This window comes from Hemicordylus capensis, chromosome 1 (genome assembly GCF_027244095.1).
Source record: "Hemicordylus capensis ecotype Gifberg chromosome 1, rHemCap1.1.pri, whole genome shotgun sequence".
Taxonomy (NCBI): Eukaryota; Metazoa; Chordata; class Lepidosauria; order Squamata; family Cordylidae; genus Hemicordylus; species Hemicordylus capensis.
Window position 1 is genome coordinate 453,436,902 of NC_069657.1, and position 21,806 is coordinate 453,458,707.

The 21,806-nt window shown below is 48.1% G+C and overlaps 1 protein-coding gene across 10 annotated transcripts in view; it reads right to left on the reverse strand.

Moving 5' to 3' along the window:
- The window catches only part of HMBOX1 (homeobox containing 1), a 163,506-nt gene that overhangs the window by 124,432 nt on the left and 17,268 nt on the right, over positions 1-21,806 (reverse strand). Inside the window, exons 1-2 of one of the 10 annotated variants that reach the window (XM_053249012.1) lie at positions 14,743-14,758; positions 12,051-12,112 (exon numbers count right to left, since the gene is read on the reverse strand). The exons of the other annotated variants lie outside the window; for them this stretch is intronic. The gene's annotated coding sequence lies outside the window, so the exon portion shown is untranslated. Of the gene's footprint in view, positions 1-12,050; positions 12,113-14,742; positions 14,759-21,806 lie in introns of those variants that run through there. 10 annotated transcript variants of the gene reach the window in all.

The window sequence follows — 21,806 nt, forward strand, 5'->3', positions numbered from 1 at the left end:
AGCCTTTTCAGAAGGGTGGTATAAAAATTGAATGAATGAATGAATACTCAAAGGCATCCTGACATTGAGGCTGGAGGTGGCCAATAGTCCTCCAACTAGTAGCCGTTGATAAACCTCTCCTCCCTGAAGTTATCCAAACCCCTCTTCAAGCCATCCAGGTTGTTGGCTGTCACCACATCTCGTGGCAGAGAATTCCACAAGTTGATTATGCCTTGTGTGAAAAAGTACTTCCGTTTGTTGGTCCTAAATATCGTGGAAATCAATTTCATGGGATGACCCCTGGTTCTAGTGCTGTGTGAGAGGGAGGGAAATTTCTCTCTCTACTCCATGCATGATTTTATAGACCTCTATCATGTCTCCCCACAGTTGTCTTTTTTCTAAACTAAATAGCTCCAGGTGTTGTAGCCTTGCCTCATAAGAAAGGTGCTCTAGGCCCCTGATCATCTTGGTTGCCCTCTTCTGCACCTTTTCCAGTTCTACAATATCCTTTTTTAGATGTGGTGACCAGAGTTGTACGCAATACTCCAGGTGTGGCCGCACCATCGTTTTGTATAAGGGCATTATAATATGAGCCGTTTTATTTTCAATCCCCTTCCTAACGATCCCTAGCATGGAATTGGCCTTTTTCACAGCTGCCGCACATTGAGTCGACACTTTCAACGAGCTGTCCACCACGACCCCAAGATCTCTCTCTCAGTCAGTCACCGACAGCTCAGATCCCCTCAACGTATTCTTGAAGTTGGGGTTTTTTGTCCCAATGTGCATCACTTTACACTTGACAACATTGAACCGCATTTGCCATTTTGTTGCCCACTCACACACTTTGGAGAGATCCTTTTGGAGCTCCTCACAATCTGTTTTGGATTTCACTACCCGAAAGAGTTTGGTATCATCTGCAAATCTGGCCACCTCGCTGCTTACCCCTGCTTCTAGATCATTTATGAATAAATTAAAAAGCACTGGTCCCAGTACAGATCCCTGGGGGACCCCACTTTTTACTTCCCTCCATTGTGAAAACTCTCCATTTATACCTACCCTCTGTTTCCTGTCCTTCAACCAGTTAGTAATCCACACATGTACTTCCCTCCTTATCCCATGACTTCTAAGTTTCCTCAGGAGTCTTTGATGAGGAACTTTGTTGAAAGCTTTTTGGAAGTCCAGGTATATTATGTCAACTGGATCACCCTGATCCACACACTTGTTGTCACACTCTCAATGAACTCCAAAAGGTTTGTGAGGCAAGATATACCTTTGCAGAAGCCATGCTGGTTCTCTCCCTGCAGGGTCTGTACTTCTATGTGCTTTACAATTTTATCCTTGAGGACGCTTTCCATCAATTTGCCTGGAATTGACGTTAAGCTAACTGGCCTGTAGTTTTCCGGTTCACCCCAGGATCCCGTTTTGAAAATCGGTGTTACATTTGCTACTTTCCAGTCCTCCGGTACAGAGCCTGATTGCAGGGATAAGTTATATATTTTAGCAAGGAAGCTGGCAATTTCACATTTGAGTTCTTTGAGCACTCTTGGATGGATGCCATCCGGCCCTGGTGATTTGTTAGTTTTCAGTTTTTCCCGACAGTTTAGAATACCATCTCTCGTCACTTCTATCGGACTCAGTTCTTTAGCCTCCATCCCCAAAAAGCCTGGTTCAGGAGCAGGTATATGCTCAGTATCCTCTGCCATGAAGACAGATGCAAAGAACTCATTTAGCTTCTATGCAACCTCCATGTCCTCCTTAATAATACCTTTCACTCTCTCATTATCTAAAGGTCCAACCACCTCCCTGGCAGGCTTCCGGCTTCTGATATATTTAAAGAAGTTCTTGTTATTCCCCTTGATGCTTTTAGCTAAATGTTCCTCAAACTCTCTTTTGCCTCCCTTATTGTCACCTTGCATTTCTTTTGCCAGAGTTCTGTTCTCTTCATTTGGACAGGCCTTCCAATTTTGGAAGGAAGTCGTCTTCCCTTTTATGGCTTCCTTGACATTATCTGTTAGCCATGCTGGCATCCTTCTGGACTTAGCGGTACCATTCCTCCCTTTGGGTGTACAATCTAACTGGGCTTTTAGTACTGTGGTTTTGAGTAAACTCCATGCATTCTGGAGTGAAGTGACTCTCCTGATTTCCCCTTTCACCATACATCTTTAGGGCAGGGAAGAGCCACTCCTGGCCAAGCTGCAAAGGCAGCACTGGCCTGGATCTAACTCCCGAATGGGGCCATGCAGCCCCGTTCAGGAGCCAGACCACGCCCCCTGCGTCTGGTGTCAGATGCTGGGGCGTGGCTAACCCCACGTACCATATCAGACATAGAGGGTGGGGCAAGCGGGGCGGCAGCCAGACATGGGCCGCCCCTGGTCTGGTTCCGCTAGTGCTTGGGCCCCCAGTAACTGTAGGTCTACCACTCCCATCATCATCATCATCTCCTCCTCCAGTCTTCTGGCTGTTCTCTCAAAGATGATTTATTTATGTAATATATTTTTGTACTGTCCAAAACTTACTTATGTCTCTGGGCGGTTTACAACATAACGGGGCTATTCTTACGATCACAAAAATTGGGCTAGGAAAATCCTAGCCCAATTTTTGTGATCGTTAGAACCACCGGGCTTGCAGCCGAGCCCGGTGGTTCCGGAGCGGCTAACCCACTCCTGTAGCCCACCTCTTAGCCCGGGTTTGCGAAGCGAGCACTCTGCAAACCCGGGCTAACTGCTTGTGAGTAGCTGCGGTGCAGCTCCGTGCTGCGGCTACTCGTGAGTAGACCCCCGGCCAGGAGGCTTAAAAGCAGCCTCCCGGCTCGGGGGTCTCCCCAGTATGCCCTGCGCACTCGCGCAGGGCATACTGGGGCTTCCAGGGGCCATGCGGCCCCCGAGCTTCCCAGCCCCCGCCGGCTCCGGCTTGGAGCCTGCCATCGTGTGGGCGGCCGATCCGGCCGCCCAGGACTCCCTCCCCGCTCGTGAGTGGGCTTAGCTTCCCGCTCACGGATCGTGAGACCCGGCTCAACCAATAACAACAGAAAAAATAAAGCATTAGTTAAAAACAAATGACAGCAGAAAAAGTTAATGCATTACAACAACTTAAAATTTTAAACACAATATTTTAAAAATATGTTAAAATTATTAAAACAGTATTGAATTAAGAGCCTGGGTGAACAGATGCATCTTGAAAGATTTTTTAGAAGTTGTCAGAGATGGGGAGGCTCTTATTTCAGCAGGGAGATTCTGAGAATACATCGACCTTTTTTCTTTTCTATTCTTTAAATTACCCTAGGAATCAGATGCAATTGATTCAGCCCTGAAGACATGCACCCTTTTAGGGCAGATGAAGCTCATTCTGAAGGACATGATGCTAGTGTAAAGTTACCTGCGCCAAGGCTAGGGTTTGTGTTCCAGACTGGAGTTGCCTGCTTGTACAATAGTGTGAAACTGCAGTACATCTCATTTATTTTAAATGGGACTTTTGTGCAATCATTGTGCAATTGTGCAAATCATCAGGTTTTTAAGCGCAACTAGGCGATTTTCTTGCACTAGCGCAACTTTGCTCATCATGCAAGCACCCTACAAATTGGAGCTACTTAACAGGACCATAGGAAGCTGCCTTATATGGAGTCAGACCGTTGGTCCATCTAGCACAGTATTGTCTACACTGATTAACAGCAGCTCTCCAAGGTTTCAGGCAAGAGTCTCTCCCAGCCCTAGGTGGAGATAGGGATGGGCACAGAACCACCGCGCTTCCCCCTCTGTTGCTCTGTGTAAAAATAATCCAGCAGGGAGGCAGCATACCTCCTTGCCACCCCGTTGATCCCCCGACTAGAAGTGACCAACACACGCACACACACATTGGTCAACGGGGCAACAAGGAAGTACACTGCCACCCCGCCAGACTTCGAACCGGCTGGTGTATTGGACCGGTTTGGAGGCCCATGAAAGGACCTCCAAACTGGTTCGTGCACATCCCTAGCCGGAAATGCTGCCAAAGATTGAACCTGAGACCTTCTGCATGCAAAGCAGATGCTCTACCACTCAGCTCTGGCCCTATCCCCTAGAAAATGTGATAGGAACAGAGGAAGCTGCCTTATATCGAGTCAGACCACTGGTCCATCAAGCTCAGTCTTGTCTACACTGACTGGCAGTGGCTCTCTGAGATTCCAGGCAGGAATCTCTCCCAGCCCTACCTGGAGATGCTGCCAGAGATTGAACATGGGACCTTCTGCATGCCAAGCAGATACTCTTCCACTGAACTGTGGTCCCATCTGTATTCATCTTTGATGGCTGGTCCTGCCGTCCATTTCTTATACTTGATCTTCATTTCCAAGACTAGACACAGGCCAATGAAGAAGGATGACCCAGGAAACTAGAGACCAGCCAGCCTGACTTTGATACCAGGGAAGATAGTTCTGAGGAGGTTTCGAGTGGGGGTTGTGGGACTTTGTCCTGTGCCTACTACTTTTTGACATTTTTATCAAAAACTGAGATGAAGGCATGGAGAAAATCCTCATCAGCCTTGCAGATGACACAGGTTCACTGCACACACCTCTCTGCACTGGTTTTCAGGTTCAATCAGGTTACCTCCTAGCAACTTGTTCTCCTGGTTTCAATCTCTTCTCTGCAAAATAGGACCATCTGCTACATGAAAAGGAAATTTTAAGAGGAGGCACTGCTGCTTTTCCTTTCTGAAAGGTCTGCATACAGAGACTGTATTTGATGTGGAACAACCAGACTTTGCATTAGGAGCTCCTTTTATTTCCCCCCTCCGCCCAACGATACCGTTTAATTTAAAATAAAACTTTAAAAGGATGCAACCAACTGGCTTTCTCACTCATTAAAGTTTGATGAACTCTAATTGAGTCAGTATATTTTTACATTTAAAATGGAGATTTAACAGCTATATTTAACCCTTAATTTGGGGAAGTGTTCAGTATTAAAAATCAAGTCCCAATTTGAAATTAAAACTCAATCAATTTTTATTCGTCCTGATTAACCAGGCCCAATTTGCTCCAGTTTTTCCCAACTCTGCAGCATAAAACACACATATGCGCTTGAAGAGCTGCCAGTAACTAGTCGTATACACCTGCACCTGCTTTTTCCAAATATACCATATCATGATACACAAAGTCTGCAAGGGAACCACAGCAGCTTTGCACTTTAAAGTAGCGGTGTTTGCATTTATTTTGTGCAGCATGTTATGGTTCATTTGGAAAAATATACCATATCATGTTGCACAAAATAAATGCACACACCACTCCTTTAAAGAGCAGAGAAGCTCTGGCTACCTTGCAGGCTATCGAACCAGTCTCCCAAGACTGAAGAATATAAGATGATCCCACCTGGACTGGTCCAAAGGTCCATCTAGCCCCGCCAGATGCTTACAGGCAACTCACAAGCAGACCATGAAGGTAACAGCCCTTCCTGGTCTGCTGGTGAGTTGCCTGTAAACCTTGCTAAAATATATCACTTATCCCTGAAATCGGGCTCTGTACCAGAGGACTGGAGAATAGCAAATGTAACACCAATTTTCAAGAAGGGAACCAGGGGCGATCCGGGAAATTACCGGCCGGTCAGCTTAACGTCCGTTCCAGGCAAATTGATGGAAAGCATCCTCAAGGATAAAATTGTAAAGCACATAGAACAACAGGCCCTACAGGGAATGAACCAGCATGGCTTCTGCAAAGGTAAATCTTGCCTCACCAACCTTTTGGAGTTCTTTGAGTGTGACAACAAGTGCGTGGATAAAGGTGATCCAGCTGACATAGTATACTTGGACTTCCCAAAAGCTTTTGACAAAGTTCCTCATCAAAGACTACTGAGGAAACTTAGCTGTCATGGGATAAAGGGACAAGTACATGTATGGATTGCTAACTGGTTGAAAGACAGGAAACAGAGGGTAGGTATCAATGGAGAGTTTTCACAATGGAGGGAAGTAAAAAGTGGGGTCCCCCAGGGATCTGTACTAGGACCGGTGCTTTTTAATTTATTCATAAATGATCTAGAAGTAGGGGTAAGCAGCGAGGTGGCCAGATTTGCAGACGATAACAAACTCTTTCGGGTAGTAAAATCCAAAACGGATTGTGAGGAGCTCCAAAAGGATCTCTCCAAACGGGGGGAGCAGGAGACCAAATGGCAAATCCGCTTCAATGTTAGCAAGTGTAAAGTGATGCACATTGGGACAAAAAACCCTAACTTCAAGTATAAGCTGATGGAATCTGAGCTGTCGGTGACTGACCGGGAGAGGGATCTGGGGGTCGTGGTGGACAGCTCGTTGAAAGTGTCAACTCAATGTGTGGCAGCTGTGAAAAAGGCCAATTCCATGCTAGGGATCGTTAGGAAGGGGATTGAAAATAAAACGGCTAATATTATATTGCCCTTCTACAAAACACTTGGAATACTGCATACAATTCTGGTCACCACTTCTAAAAAAAGACACGGTAGAACTGGAAAAGATGCAGAAGAGGGCAACCAAGATGATCAGGGGCACAGAGCACCTTTCTTATGAGGTAAGACTACAACACCTGGAGCTTTTTAGTTTAGAAAAAAGACAACTGTGGGGAGACATGATAAAGGTCTATAAAATCATGCATGGTGTGGAGAAAGTGGATAGAGAGAAATTCTCCCTCTCCCATAACACTAGAACCAGGGGTCATCCCATGAAATTGATTGCCGGGAAATCTAGGACCAACAAGCAGAAGTAGTTTTTCACACAAGGCATAATCAACTTGTGGAATTCTCTGCCACGAGATGTGGTGACAGCCATCAACCTGGATGGCTTGAAGAGGGGGTTTGGATAACTTCATGGAGGAGAGGTCTATCAACGGCTACTAGTTGGAGGGCTGTGGGCCACCTCCAGCCTCCAAGGCAGGATGCCTCTGAGTATCAGTTGCAGGGGAGTAGCCATCTTATTTATTATCTCTCTGTGTAAACCACCCAGAGCCATTTTTGGAAGGGCGGTATAGAAATCGAATTAATAACAACAACAGCAGCAGCAGCAGCAGGAGAGAGGGCATGCTCTCAACTCTTGCCTGTGGTGGGCCACTGTGCAAAAAGGGATGCTGGACTAGATGGGCCTTGGGCTGTTCTTATGTTCCTGTATGTTTGACTCCAACATCTGGTAATCAGAGGCCTACCACCTCTGTACACAGATGTTCCACATGGCTATGATAACTGATAGCTTTTGACAGACCTCTCCTATGTAAATTTGTCCTTTTACAGCAGTCTAAGCTGGTGGCCATCACCACCAGCAAGTTCCACACATGAATTCTGCATTGTAGGGGGCGGGGCAGACTCTTTTTGTGCCTGTCCTGGGTCGTTTGATTTCCTTGGAAACAGAATGCAAAAACAAAATGGATAGTATATATAGCCCTGCACTGCTGTTCCTTAGAGCATCCCCAACTCGGCCTTTCAAAATACCAAGGCTGTACATTTGGAGATATAGAGATATATAGATATATATAAATAAAAATATATACACACACACACACATATACACACACACACACACACACACACTTATTTATTTATTTTATATTTACTGTGCCAGAAGAACCAGAATTCTGCAACAAAAAGAGCTGGATGCTGTGACCTATGTAAATTTTGCAAATCTGCTAATATGATCACTTTTTTCTTTATTTTGGGGTGTGTGTTTGTTGCATAACTTGCACCATTTCTACTAGTCATGCCATGGGGCAGAGAACAACCACAGGGTACTTAATCCCCTGCCCACGGAAACAGGAGTGGAGGAAGTATTTGTCCTGGATATTAGAATAAAACCCACTCTTTCTATCCTTTTTTCATGTGATTCAAGTCTGGCCTAGAAAAACAATAATTTTTTACTTGTAACCGTTTCATCTGAAACATTCAGTTTGTGTTTTTCAGGAAGCTATTAAGATGCAGTTAAGGGCCAATTCCCAGAGACAGGTAGCACTGGGGCAGTGGGAGGAGCAGACTAACACCACTCCCAGACTCACTGCCCTGGTGCAACAAGGAAGTTGCCGTTTCTGACACCCTCCTCTTCCCCAGGAAGCCCTCTGTGCCACCAGAAATATCTCCCCCTGGGATCTGTGCAGCCCCCAAGGGCGGGCATCAAAAGTCTCCCCTTCCCCTGTGCACGGTGTAAATTTAGATGGATGTCAGGTTGCCTATTGGCACCTCACTGGCTCTTCCCAAAGTACGAATGCTCCTGCAATGTAAATGTAGAATGCTCCTGCAACTCCTTTAAATTATTTTCCATATGAAGGCCTTTGCCATTAATTGTATTTTGATGTCTGATGCTTTGTCTATGTTTTCAGTTCTAGGTACGCTATACTAGAAGCTACATAAATAAATGGCTGTTTTCATAAAAGCCCTTTCTTTTGAGTTAGGAACATAGGAAGCTGCCATATACCGAGGCAAACCATAGGTCCATCTCGCTTACTGTTGTCTACACAGACTGGTAGTGGCTTCTCCTAGGCTGCAGGCAGGAGTCTCTTTCAGCCCTGTCTTGGAGATGCTGCCAGGGAGGGAACTGGGAACCTTCTGCTTGCAAGCAGGCAGGTGCTCTTCCTAGAGCAAACCTATACCTTACAATGCTCACACGTAGTCTCCCATTCAAATGCAAACCAGGGCAGACTCTGCTTAGCAAAGGAGAGCAATCCATGCTTGCTACCACAAGACCAGCTTCCCTTGTCTTGGACAAAGGGCTGAATGTCAAAAACAAACAAACCTCTACATTTAGCCAGCTAAACGTTTGTGACTTCAAGACTCTGTGCTTGTCTGCACAGACATTATGATTATTTCGTGAGCACATCACCTCCAAAGTAATCATCGGCATCTCTGCTTCATTTCCTTGCAGGCCATTATAACCATTAGCAGCATGTACATCTGCCCTGCCTTTAAAAAAAGAAAGCAAAGCAAAACACACACTTCCATTTCCTGCCCTCCAAAACGAAACAGCCAGACCTGCCAAAGTCCTTCCTATGATCCCTGGAGAAGTGCAGGCTGGGAAATCTGGAGAGTAAAGTCTGCAGTAGCATTTCAGCATGGGAACATAGGAAGCTGCCTTCTACTGCATCAGACCCTTGGCCCATCTAGCTCAGTATTGTCTACACAGACTGGCAGCGGCTTCTCCAAAGCTGCAAGCAGGAATCTCTCTCAGCCCAATCTTAGAGATGCTGCCAGGGAGGGAACTTGGAACCTTCTGCATGTAAGCGTGCAGGTGCTCTTCCCAGAGCGGCTGTCTCACCCAAAGGCAATATCCTACAGGGCTCATAGGAACATTCCTATGACGATTGGTCCATCTCGCTCAGTATGGTCTTCACAGACCAGCAGCGGCTTTTCCAAGGTTGCAGGCAGGAATCTCTCTCAACCCTATCTTGGAGATGCTGCCAGGGAGGGAACTTGGAGCCTAGATGCTCTTCCCAGAGCAGCTCCATCCCCGAAAGGGAATATCTTATAGTGCTCACACATGTAGTCTCCCATTCCAATGAAACCAGGGCAGACCCTGCTTAGCAAAAGGGGACAAGTCATGCTAGCTAGCACAAACCAGCAGGACTTTGCCAGTTGACTGTGCCTCTGGCCAGCATGCAACTGTCGTCTCTGCCCCCTGTGTGATGGACCAGTATATGAACAGATCTATGAGCATACTGCGGTACACACAAAGGGCTTCTACTTGTGACTGGGAACCCTGATGCCACCATCAACCCATGCTCCTCCTGTCAGCTGGCAAACACATGCCTCTTTCAACCAGCAGCCACACTTCATTCACCCCTAGAAGCTGAGCAAAGAGGCACTGTTGGGACCCAATGCCTTGGAGCATGGAGTGGAAGGGGGGGGCAGCTTTTCAACTCATCTTAGCTGAACTCCCCATCCATAATCTTTAACAGGCACCTTTTAAAGCAGGCCTGCACAACATAAGGCCTGGGGGCCGGATTTGGCCTGCAGAGACTATTTTATTGGCCCCCCACGTATCCTGCAGCAACACAGGAGCTGGAAACGGCCTTCTAGCGCCATCCTGCACATGCTTTCTCAGAAATATGCACCATGATGTGCCCAGTGAGGCTTACGCCCATGTAAGCATGCCTAGAACTGCAACCTGAAAGCAACAACAACTAGGGAGAAGAGAGGACCTGGCATTTGTTTGGGGCTGGCATGCATTCTAGGAGCCCCACTCACTGAGCAGGCCACCATCCTTGGTTAAAACTATGAGTCCATTGACGGGGGAACAGATCCACAAGTAATTAATAATATTTTTAATTTTAATGTAATAATGTGCTAAAAATTTCATCTCGGCCCCTGCATGCCAAGTTGTGGATGGTTCCGGCCCACCAGGGCATTTGAGTTGTGCAGGCCTGTTTTAAAGTGATGTACATCTTTTTAGTAGGGGGGAGAACAACTGTTCTCAGTTCAAGCCATTTGAGGAGGAGAGCTGGTCTTGTGGGAGCAAGCATGAATTGTCCCCTTTGCTAAGCAGGGTCTGCCATGGTTTGTATTTAAATGGGAGACTAGAAGTGTGAGCACTGTAAGATCTTCCCCTTAGGGGGATGGAGCTGCTTTGGGAATAGCATGGTTCCAAGTTCCGCCCCTGGCAGCATCTCCAAGATTGGGCTGAGAGAGAGACTCCTGCCTGCAACCTTGGAGAAGCCACTGCCAGTCTGGGTAGACAATACTGAGCTAGATGGACCAAGGGTCTGACTCGAGACAAGGCAGCTTCCTATGTTCCACAGCACCCCCTCAGTGGCTGTTACTGGGTCTCCCTCTTTTTAGAGTGTGAGCCGCCTTCAGAAAGGGGACCATTTGTTCACAACATTTGCTATGCAAACTGCACTGAGAACATTCTACTGAAAAGCGGCATATACATATTCTACATCATAATCCTGACTGATTTTGTAATCTCTTTGGCTACGGAAATGCTGGCAATCGTATAGGTTCATCTGCTTTGGGGTTTGTGGTTTTCGCTGGATTTATGGCTGCCACGGTTTTTGCTTTTACAGCCTTAGCCACCTCAAAGGTCTACTCAACCAAAAGGGAGAAGTATTCTTTGTAAATTAAAAAAAAAAACCTAAAATATACTTTTGAACTGCTTTATTGAGTCAGACGATAAAAAGCAGGCTGCTTTGAAATGGAGTAAACATCGTGTCTGGAAGCGAGTTCAGGCAATTTCAAGCTGCCCCATTTTTAAAACATCTTAAGGACCTGGGAAAGTTGCCAGTGTCAATATGGACTTTTGCAAAGATGGGCTTCCTCCATCTTATGGCACCGTGCAATAAAGGAGAGACTCGCCTCCTCACCCCAGCGGGGGAAGCAGGCTACAGAGAAACACACATTTTAAAGGATCCCATGTATTAATCGGACTGAAGGTTATGATGAGACAGCAGGGCTGCATATTCTCTGCTCAAAAACAAAAATAAGTACTTCTAGGTCCTACATCAAGGTCACCAGGACTGTGCCCCAGGTAGAGCTGAATTCAGCACCCTCTACAAATCATGCAAAGTCAGCAGCATTGCACACAATGACCGGCTCATTTGGCATTCTTTATTTGGTTTCTGCTAATCATGGTGTGAGGGAAAGGAAGAGTGGAAGGGCAGAACCCCTACCCCACAGAAATGGCAGCCCAATGATTCTGGGGTTCATTCTCACACATGCTTATCCAGCTGCTGAGGAGATCCACCAGGCATCACCCACTTAAGCCCTCTTTGGACGTTCTCCAAATGCCGCGAGGAAAATGGCTCAACGGGGGTTGGAAGTCCTGCCCTGTCCCCATCAGCCATGCCTCTCAGCGCCCCACTCATGGTTAAGAGTGGTGCTTGTCTGAGGAGGAGGACGACGACGCCACATTGCCTCTCCCGATCACAGAAGTGGCGGTGTTTGCCTCTACAGACGAATGCCGCTCTAGCCCTGAGCGGGGCGCCAAGAGGCATGGCTGACGGGGAAGGACTTCCGGCCCCATTTTAGCCCCTCTCCTTGTGTAGAGTGGCATTTGGATAACGTCCGGAGAGGGCTTGAGTCTGCAGGTGATCATTACAGTAATGGGGTCCAGAAAGTTACTTGTAAAGGAAAAAAAGAGCAGAGATTCTCAAAACGTTTACTGACATTTCTTTATTACATTTGCCATCCGTTTGCAGCCCCTCTCACTAATCTGCAGCTCCCGTGCCCTTTAAAAAACAAAACAAGAATGCAAACGTGGTGTCTTCCTCCCAAAGACATGCCCTTCCCCGCCCCCAACAACTGCAGAAATGGGGAGGGGTACACTCTGCAGGGATGTTGTTTTTCACATTTGGGGTGGGGTGGGGGAAATTGGGCATGTTGTTGCAAAATATAAAATGTTTAAAAACATTAAATAAAAAACAAACAAAATGTGTTCCTCCACCTCAGTTCCATCCCAGCCAATACCAAATTCCACATTTCCCCTGCAGTGTCAGAGAAGACACACAGCTTTATTGTTATTATTACATTTTATATCCCGCTCTTCCTCCAAGGAGCCCAGAGTGGTGTACTATATACTTAGGTTTCTCCTCACAACAACCCTGTGAAGTAGGTTAGGCTGCGAGAGAAGTGACTGGCCCAGAATCACCCAGCAAGGATCATGGCTGGATGGGGATTTGAACTCGGGTCCCACCGGTCCTAGTCCTTGCCTTAAGCAAGCAGCAGTTGCCCGAAGAAAAAGACATAGGTCCCAGGTAGCAGCAGATATTCAGCCTGAGCTGCCCATCTCCGTAAAACTAGGAGAGGCAACCAGGGTAACCCTGCAGTGCTCCATCCTGGGGAAAGAGGAGAGCGGCACTTAAGAGTGCTTGCCTCTCTTACTCTTTCTAGGGTGGGGAAAGTAACACGGAGTTATCCGGATACCTCTCCTGCCTTTCAGCAGTCAACAGACGCAGTCTTGTTAGTCACTGCCAGTCAGTGTGGACAACACAGAACTGGACGGAGAGAGGGTCTGCCTGGCTGTAAGGCCGCTTCCATAATGGGAGGGAGTCAGGCAAGTGGCAATGGGGCCCCAGTGCTGCAGGCTGATTGCCAACAGGAGATGTGCAGGCCCAGGGGACGCCGGCTAAGAGGTACAGGGAGCAGAGCAGCTCCTTCTCTTCACCTTGGGGTTCTTGCCCCACGGACGGCGCTCTCCAGAGGGAGCCAGGAGAGCAGGCCACGCTGCACCTTTCCGCCTGTAACGAGGCTCAGTCATTAGGACAATTTAGTGGATGAGTAACTGGAACATCTGCCCACTTGGCCAACGTTCCAGAAGTCGGTTAAAAGCAAGTGGCACAGACATCTGTAGCCTTTTCGGTCTTCCACACCCAAGTGACTCGGCTCTGGCCCGCAAGGGTCAGGAAAGGTGGAAGAGAGGTGGTCAAGCAGGACGGACTTCTGCCCCAGACCATGACGCTTTTGGAGAGGCCCAAGTGACAGCTTCTGCTTCTGCTTCAGTGGCCTAAAGTGGGAGGCTGTGTTTTGTGGCCCAGAGCAGTGGGGGAAGGCTCCTTGCGGGGGTGCCTGGAGAGAAATCTTATCCAACACTAGCGACCAGCCTGGGACAGGTGCCCCCATCTCCGGGGCTTTCAAACACTGAGGAAGGAGACAAGGAGCGTGAGTTTGCGCGAGGCGGCAGCTGGGTGGGTCGGCTTTCCCTCCTACCTCGGCAAAATGCTGGGGACGGAACCCGAGTCGGTTGTGCTCGTCCTGCCCAGCTGCCCCCTCACACTCAATCACTCCCCCACCTCCTGCCTCAACATCTGCAAGCGCACGGCCAAAGATCTGGAGTGCGGCCAGCTCTTCTGCACCCTACCAGGGGCCATGTGAACACGCCTCGTGTGTTGCATGCTCTTCCATACGGAGGGGTTCCCCTGCAGACAGAACACCAGGACAGGCCTGGCAACCTTTGTGTGGCTCCAGGACCAGACCCCCAAATTAGGAGCCAGACTGCCCTCTTCTCCAGAGGAATATGGGGGGGGGGGGTGTCTCTGCACCTTGCTTGCTCCCTCCTCCTCCTGGCTGCCTCCCATCTAGCTCGGGCAGGCAAATCCTTCTGCTTGGTGTGGCTCAGGCAGCTGATGGACCGACTCGACATGACCAGGAAGAAGGAGCAGCCTGCACCTGCCATGCATGCTACCTCCGCCTCCGCCCCCCTGGGCACATCCATCCATCTCCCGGCTCAGGCGTCACGCTGACATTTCCAGGTGCCTTGGTGAGCCAGAGACTGGGAATTGTTGAGCCTTGCACTGGGATGTCAAGGGAAGACTCTGCCGGAGCCCCCTCTCCCCAACATGCAAGTCTCCAAGGGCAGGGAATGTTTGTATAAGGAGGGGCATTCCAGGATGCACCCCCCCCCACCTGCATTCTCAAGGGGTTCCACTCAGGCAGAGGTTTAGCATCTCAGGGAGGACTGAGCCTAGCTTAGTCCCCACCATTTGCAGGTGTGGGGAGACCAGTGTCCTCATCTGCTGGCCTGGGCTATTCGCACAAGGCAAGCTCCGAAGTCAAGCAACAGGCTGATTAAGCCAGCCTTGCAGTTAACCTCTCAAGGGAGGGTGGGGACCACCCTTCCTTCTGCACCAGGAGACGCCAAGCTCACTATTCAGGCTGGCTTGTGGAGTACAGCAGTGCTTCTCAAACGTGGGTCCCCAGCTGTTGTTGGACTACGACTCCCATCACCCCCAGTCAGCTGGAGATCATGGGAGTTGTAATCCAACAACAGCTGGGGGCCCACGTTTGTGAAAGACTGGTGTATGGGAATACCGTCAATTTACGTGTGGGTCAGAACAAGTAGCCTTTTCTTCTTCAAGCTTACCTGACAGGCTGGATGAAGTGTACTTCCCGAATAAGACAACTACAAGGTGCACTGAATAGAAGAGCAGCTGCTACTCAGAAACAAGGGAAGGGCCAAGAGCAGAGTCAAGAGATCCCCAAGACACAAGAACCAGGAACCACCAAGGCCCAAGGCAGGAGCTGAATCAACAGAGGAGAAATAGAAAGCGAGCAAGAACCCGAGACCAAAAGCCAGTCTCCATACTGCAGAATTACAACACAGACACAGCTTCTCTTGGGATTGGGGTGTGGGGGGTGGGGAGGAAATCACATTTTTAAACATTTTCCTTTGGAAAACAAAAACCCCTTGCATATAAAAATACTACCACATTAAGCAGCTTTATAACCCTTTCCCCAACATGCTAGCTTCAGGGCTTCCCCACTCTGAGTCCCCAGATGTTGTCAGACTACAACTCCCATCATACCCAGCCACTATGGTCAAACATCAGAGTGGCTGGGGATGATAGGCTTTGTAGTCAGACAACATCTGGGGACCCAAGGTCAGAAATCTCTGTTCTGTGTGCAAGATCTTTCTCCCCACGGAGGGGCATCCAAATGTGCAACACCCCGCCTGCAGTCTGAAATGGTACCATCCAATAAGAGCTGTGCCATATAATCCAACTGCATCTATTCATCTGTTCTTAGTAGCAACAAAGAAAGAGAGACTATCAGAAGCTTTTCTACAAAAAGGAGCCAGACAGAACCACCAATCACAACAGGCAACCGAGTACCCTGTAACTCAAGGGACAGGTAAGGTTACTTACTTAGTCAAAACACCTGTATTCTGCTTTTGGGTCTCCCACAGAGCCTCCCACGGCAGCTTACAACTTACACATTTAAAAGATGATGTCATAGAGCAGCAAGAAGGACAGTGACTTAGCAGTAAGGGGGAGACTAAAAACTCAAAACAAAGCTTGGAACAGAAATATTTTAGTTGCCTACCAATATGCCAGGGACAAGGTAACTTATACAGGCCTTTCGAGGGAAAGAGTTCTACAATCTGTGGGCACCGTACCCAGAAGCCTCTGCCCTAGGCCCCCAGCCAGGCAGACCTGCCACAGCTAGGGGACACCTGGAAAGGCCTCCGATGACACACAGTGGGTGGTCAAGCTCATACTACTGAAGGGTTGCCATCTTTTGTATCCATCCATCCATCCATCATATTTTTATACCGCCCTATATAAAATCCCAGGGTGGTTTACAATTTAACCAAACAACAACTAAAACCTAAACATCACGTAAGAACACATTAAAATTGCCAAAAATAAAAATCATAAACTAAAAGCCTGATAAATCAGGCGTGTTTTCAAAAGTGATTTCAAAACAGCCAGAGATGGGGAGATTCTGATTTCATTTGAGAGTGTGTTCTAGAGCCCCAGGGCAACTCTAGAAAAGGCCTGGTTTGGGGTCACCAGCCAATGAGCTGGTGGCAACCACAACCTCACCTCCCCCAATTATCTTAATAGGTGGCGGGGCTGATGAAGAAGAAGGTGCCTTCTTAAATACCCTGGGCCCAAGCCCTTCAGGGCTTTACAGGTCATAACCAGCACTTAGTATTTTGCCCAGAAACTAGTGGTCAGTCGGTGTAGTTCTTTTAGAACAGGGGTAATGTGGTCTTGGCCCCAAAGCACTTGCAGCAGAGGTCCTCAAAGTTGGGTCCCCAGATGTTGATGGGGCAACAACTTCCATCATCCCAAGGCACTGAGGCCACTATGCCCAGGGATGGTGAGAGTTGAAATCCAACAATACCTGGAGCCCCAAGGTTGGGAAGCTCAGCACAGAGGACAGGACAGAACTCTATGGGGCCGCACAGGCCAATGGCCAAGAAGCCAAGCAGGAGTCTACCAGCACCACCTACAGAAACTGACCTGCCAGGCAGGATTGGACCCACAGCAAGATGGTGCTTCCTATTGAATCCCAGCAAAGCAGTCCAGAAGAATACCCCATATCCAAGGACAAAGCAAGACCTGGGCTACAGCCCCGCCTCCTATAGGACATCAAAACAAAACCCCACCCACACTGCACAGCAAACCCCTCCCACACTGCACAAGCCCCAGGATTGTGGGCAGAACCTGCATGCTCCACTCTGTGGGCAAACCCAGAGCAGGTTTTCCAAGCCTTGCTAGTGAGTATTTTTAATTGAGGAGCTGGCAGGCAGAAGATTGAGCTAAGTGCCCAGCATTTTTCCAGCTCCTGCCTTATTACAAAGCTGATTCCGCATCTAGTTAATATTTAGAATCCGATCACAAGACAGTCGGCTGGGGGTTCATAACCTCTCTCTCTTGCAACTAGCTTCTGAGGTTAGGAATTCCTCTCTCATAAATTGACTGTACACCCAGCATGGACGAAGAGAGCCCCCCTCCCAGTCACCTCCGCCTAACCCAGCAAAGGAACACCAGGGCAAGGGTTTGGAAATGTAGATACCAGACACACCGAGTAACAGATAAGCCATCATGCGTGGCAAGGCCATAAATTCCACAGACAGCGAAAGATGAAGAGTAACCTCAGGTAATGTAATTATTATATGTTCACAAATCTTACACTGAGCTCTGACATTTTAACGCAATGTACACATCGTCTTATGAAGCTTATGGATCTGCCCCTGGACATAACAACATTGCAAGAATAGAACTTAAGAAGAAAAACAAGGGGGAATTGGTGGCTCTTTTCTCATACACCAGCACACTTCAAGGGTTTTCTTCATTGCCTTAAGCCAGGGATTCACAAACTTGGCTCCCCAGATGTTGCTGGAATACAACTCCCATCATCCCCCAAGCCAAAGGCCATTGTGACTGGGGATGGTGGGAGTTGTCATCCGACAACCTCTGCCTCCCTAACCATCTCTCTCCCATGTGGCATAACTTAGCAAAGAAGCACCTTTCAACATGATTCTCCTCTTGATTGAGCAGGGGGAGAGTAACTGGCCCTGCCCACCCAAAGCACAGGACCTCCAGTGATTGTTGCTGATGTCTATCTTATGTTTCTTTTCTATTGTGAACCCTTTGGGGACAGAGATCCATCTTATTTATTTGTTATTTCTCTGTGTAAACCGCCCTGAGCCATTTTTGGAAGGGCGGTATAGAGAATGAATGAATGAATGAATGAATGAAAGATCCACACAAAGGTATGGGTATGTCTGCACTACAATGCGATCTTTGTATCAGTCATTGTTATAGACACCGACACACAAACACGGACCTGGGGCTTGATGGAGGTGCTTGGGCATTCTATGAGAGATCTCCAATAACCCATTACAGAGCTTTGGTTCCCAAGTTCCCAATTCCGAAGAAGTGGGAATTACTATTAAATCAGCATTAAAATCAGAACCTTCCCCAGGAAATTAGTCTCTCCACCTCTTGGGCCACTTTTCACTGTCGAGTAAACACACCATCCTCGGCTGGCTTTGGCTGCATTTGTGCTTTTATTCTCTTTTGATGCCGACACTTCATTGTCCTTACCTGGTCTTGTATTTGCTTACGTCTTATTGTATTATTGTCGAGTTTTGTGGGGGAGGGGAGGGGTTGAGAAAAGCAGCACAGAAGTTGATTAAAGGATCTTTGTGACCATCATCAGGGGGTCTTCGTGAAGATAGATCCTGAGTGCAGCTAACCAGAACCAATGCCAAAATAAACACGGATTTTGCACTCAGAGTAGTTTATGCAACTGACATGTATTTACAAGTATTTACTATGGTGGGTTTCGAGGACGAATTTGGAGGAAAAGAGGTGGCATCATGCGGGTGGACGCATCCTGCCTCGATAGGATGAGCTGTACTGACTGTGACAATACCATATGCACAGTCAGTCACCCTCTCTCTCTCCCCCCCCCCCACCTCACATACACAGTATCCCCTCTTCCCTGGTGCCAACACCTCTTTACTACCAGTGCCTCTTACCACTGGTGGTATGCCACCACCAGTGCAGTCTGCTCCACATACCCACTCCTTACACACTTGGAAGAACCGACCGTAGCAACAAGAGATGGGCGCTCTACCCTTGCTGTTGATTATCTTTACTCCCATATCTGGGGCTTCGGTCATTCCCAAGATAGAAGCTAAGATCCCTAGAGGATGGTCACTTGCCATGACAAACTAGAGTGGGCACAGAAATCCTGTAAGGCGGCATTCTTCTCCCTACGTGTAGACTGAATGCAGTTGGGCAGGGGAGATCACACCTCTACTGGTACACTCACCATCTTCTGTATGTTCAGGGTTAGCCTGAAAGAGGGCCCACAGACAGACAGGCTTCTGCTTTCACACAAGTGCTAAACATGTAGATGCCATATTAGCATCAAGAGAACAGCCCACAGGTACAGTTAAACTTTCCCCAACACAGACACAGTATATGCACGGGGGCGGGGGATGTCTGTACTAAAGCAAAGTGCAGACAAATCAAGACCCACCAAGGACAGAACCGACTTGGGATCCGATTAAAGAGCAGTCACAACTGCTCCGTGTGTCTCTGACAGTTGTCCTATCTTAAGTGTTTTCTAAAAGATGTAGAACGTTCTGCAAAGGACACCCAGAGCGATACGAGCAGCGTCAGATCGTCCCCGCTTATAGCAATGTTACAGGAAAAGGGCCCGTACTTAATGCAATCAGGCTCTACATTGCAGCCATATGGAAACAATTTTAGTCAGTAACTCCTGGAGGGAAAACAGAGGACCAGAAAGGAAAAGGAAATTTTAGGAGGAGGCAGAAAGGGCAGCAGCTGAGCCAGAGAGTCAAGCCTCTGCTAGCACCAAGGGCTATTCTGGGTTTCCCCCATCCAATGTTCGGCAGGAATGGCCAGGACATTCCATTTGCAGTTGCCAGCGGTGGCTAAGAACAGATGCTTGGGGAATTTGTTGATAACAAGGTCTGGATGCTTTTGTGTTTAACTAGACGCAGCCAGCAGCTGATTGAGATGAGGATTGCTAGTTGACAAACGTCCAAGGTTTATCTCCGCTGGGAAGTCGGCCTGTGTCAGGAAGAGATGGAGAGTCGGCCAGCAATTACTGCAGATCACTAGGTGGGCCTGGATGCTTCCATCCCAATTCAGCATCCCGGGGGGACAGGAACTGGAGAGAGCCTCTCCCTGCCTCCTCTTCTGCAAAGATTCCAATTAAATGGGAAAGAATTCAGCCTTGGCTGAAGGGAAATGGCCTGATGAGTTAAATTGTTCTCTGACCAGTTAAGCCGACCCTAAAAATTAAGCCCAATCTTTCTCCTCTTTCAATTTTGTTCCTGAAAAGGAATTCATCTACAGTCACTGCAAACTTTCTTCCAGCTAGAAAGAACGACACACAGTCCCTACAGATACCCGGGTTCAAAAAGTTTCAAGAGTTACAATTGGCTACATGTATTCCTGCCGCAATAATTCCAACAATAACCAAGGAAACGCAAAGGTTGCTCTCAAGATATGTTAGGAAAATTAGACTGCATGTGTGCATAATAAAAAAGATAGAGAGCAATTGTTCCTTTGCTACTGGGGATAGGACAAAAGGCAATGGTGGTGATGGCCTCTAGCATTCAGTGAACCATTATGTAATCAGTATGATGGAAGAGACAGCGTGGTGTAGTGGTTAGAGTGCTGGACTAGGACCGGGGAGGCCCAAGTTCAAATCCCCATTCAGCCATGATACTAGCTGGGCCAGTCACTTCTCTCTCAGCCTAACCTACTTCACAGCGTTGTTGTGAGGAGAAACTTAAGTATGTAGTACACTGCTCTGGACTCCTTGGAGGAAGAGCAGGATATTAAATGTAAATAATAATCATTAATAATAATCAGAAGAGAGGCCAATGAGTCTATGCTTTCACTGGGTGATCTACTCTAGTCCCAGTGAAGGGCAGGGCAGGGCAGGCAGAATTGTGACCTGTGGTCCCTCTAATTTTTTCTCATCGGCGGCGGGGGCAGGCGGCGGAGGGCCGGTCTGGCTTGGTTGCCCACCAGCAGGAGGCGGCGGTGGGAGGAGGCAGTGGGCTGGATTTCCAGCCAGCCCGCAAGTGAAACGGGCGGCAGCGGGAGGGGGAGTGGCCAGCCAGAAAGCCGGGCATGCCAGAGGCGTAGATGCTCTGTGCCGGGTCAAGCTAGTCTGGTATAAAAAAGGCTGGTTAACATCACAACTGGTGGTGCTAATTCTAGTGGGAAGGAAATAAGGTCTCTGTGGAAGGCAGCTCTCCACCAAGAGGTCCAGCTGATGAGTCAACTCTCCATCCACAGCCATTCTGGAGACAAAGACAGTCTCCCATCATGAGGAACAAAGCTTCAAAGTGAAGCCAACACTTCCAGTTCAGAGAGGAGGGCATCCTAGCAGAGTCAGGCTGCAGCAACATGACACACCAAAAGTATTTATAGAAAAGGTCACTGTTCGAAGTCTCAGAGGTCAGCTGTGTGACCCAAGCATTTGTGGTTATACATTAAGTTACAAATATCCGGGAACACTTGCAAAAGCAAAAAGCTTAAACCACTACCGAGAAAGCAGTGCTGTGTACACAAGTCGTCACTTTGATAGGAGGTCTCAGCAGCAGCTCCAAAGATTAGCCAGTTTGAGCAAACTGCAGTTAGCAGACAATATTACCAGAAGATCTCTGGGTTCCCTTTTGCTGCCCACAGGCAAACCAATTTTCCCCCCGAGATGTCAAATCCAGGTCCTTGGAGTGAAGGCCAGTGTTAAATATAATAGGGCAAGAGCAGTGCCCAGTGAGGGCAAGTGAGCTGGGCATCCTCCCAATCAGCAGCCACATGTTTGCAGAGTAGGAGGAGGGAGAGTGATCTGTGGGAGGGGGAAACTGGGTGGGATTGGGGTGCCCTACCCACCTTCTGTCCCCAGGATTTTACCGAGGGAGAACAAAAAGCTGCCCTGCCCAGCCCCCAGGCGATCGCTCTCACGACCACCAACTGGGAGCACAAACGGCTCTTCTACGCAGGTTGGGCACTCTGCCAACCCTAGTTAGAGTCATGTGAACAAGCCGAGCATTTGGCAAATGACAACAACTCCAATTTGTATACCTACAATAACACAAAGAAAGTAGTCATCCCATGAAATTGATTGCCAGGAAATTTAGGA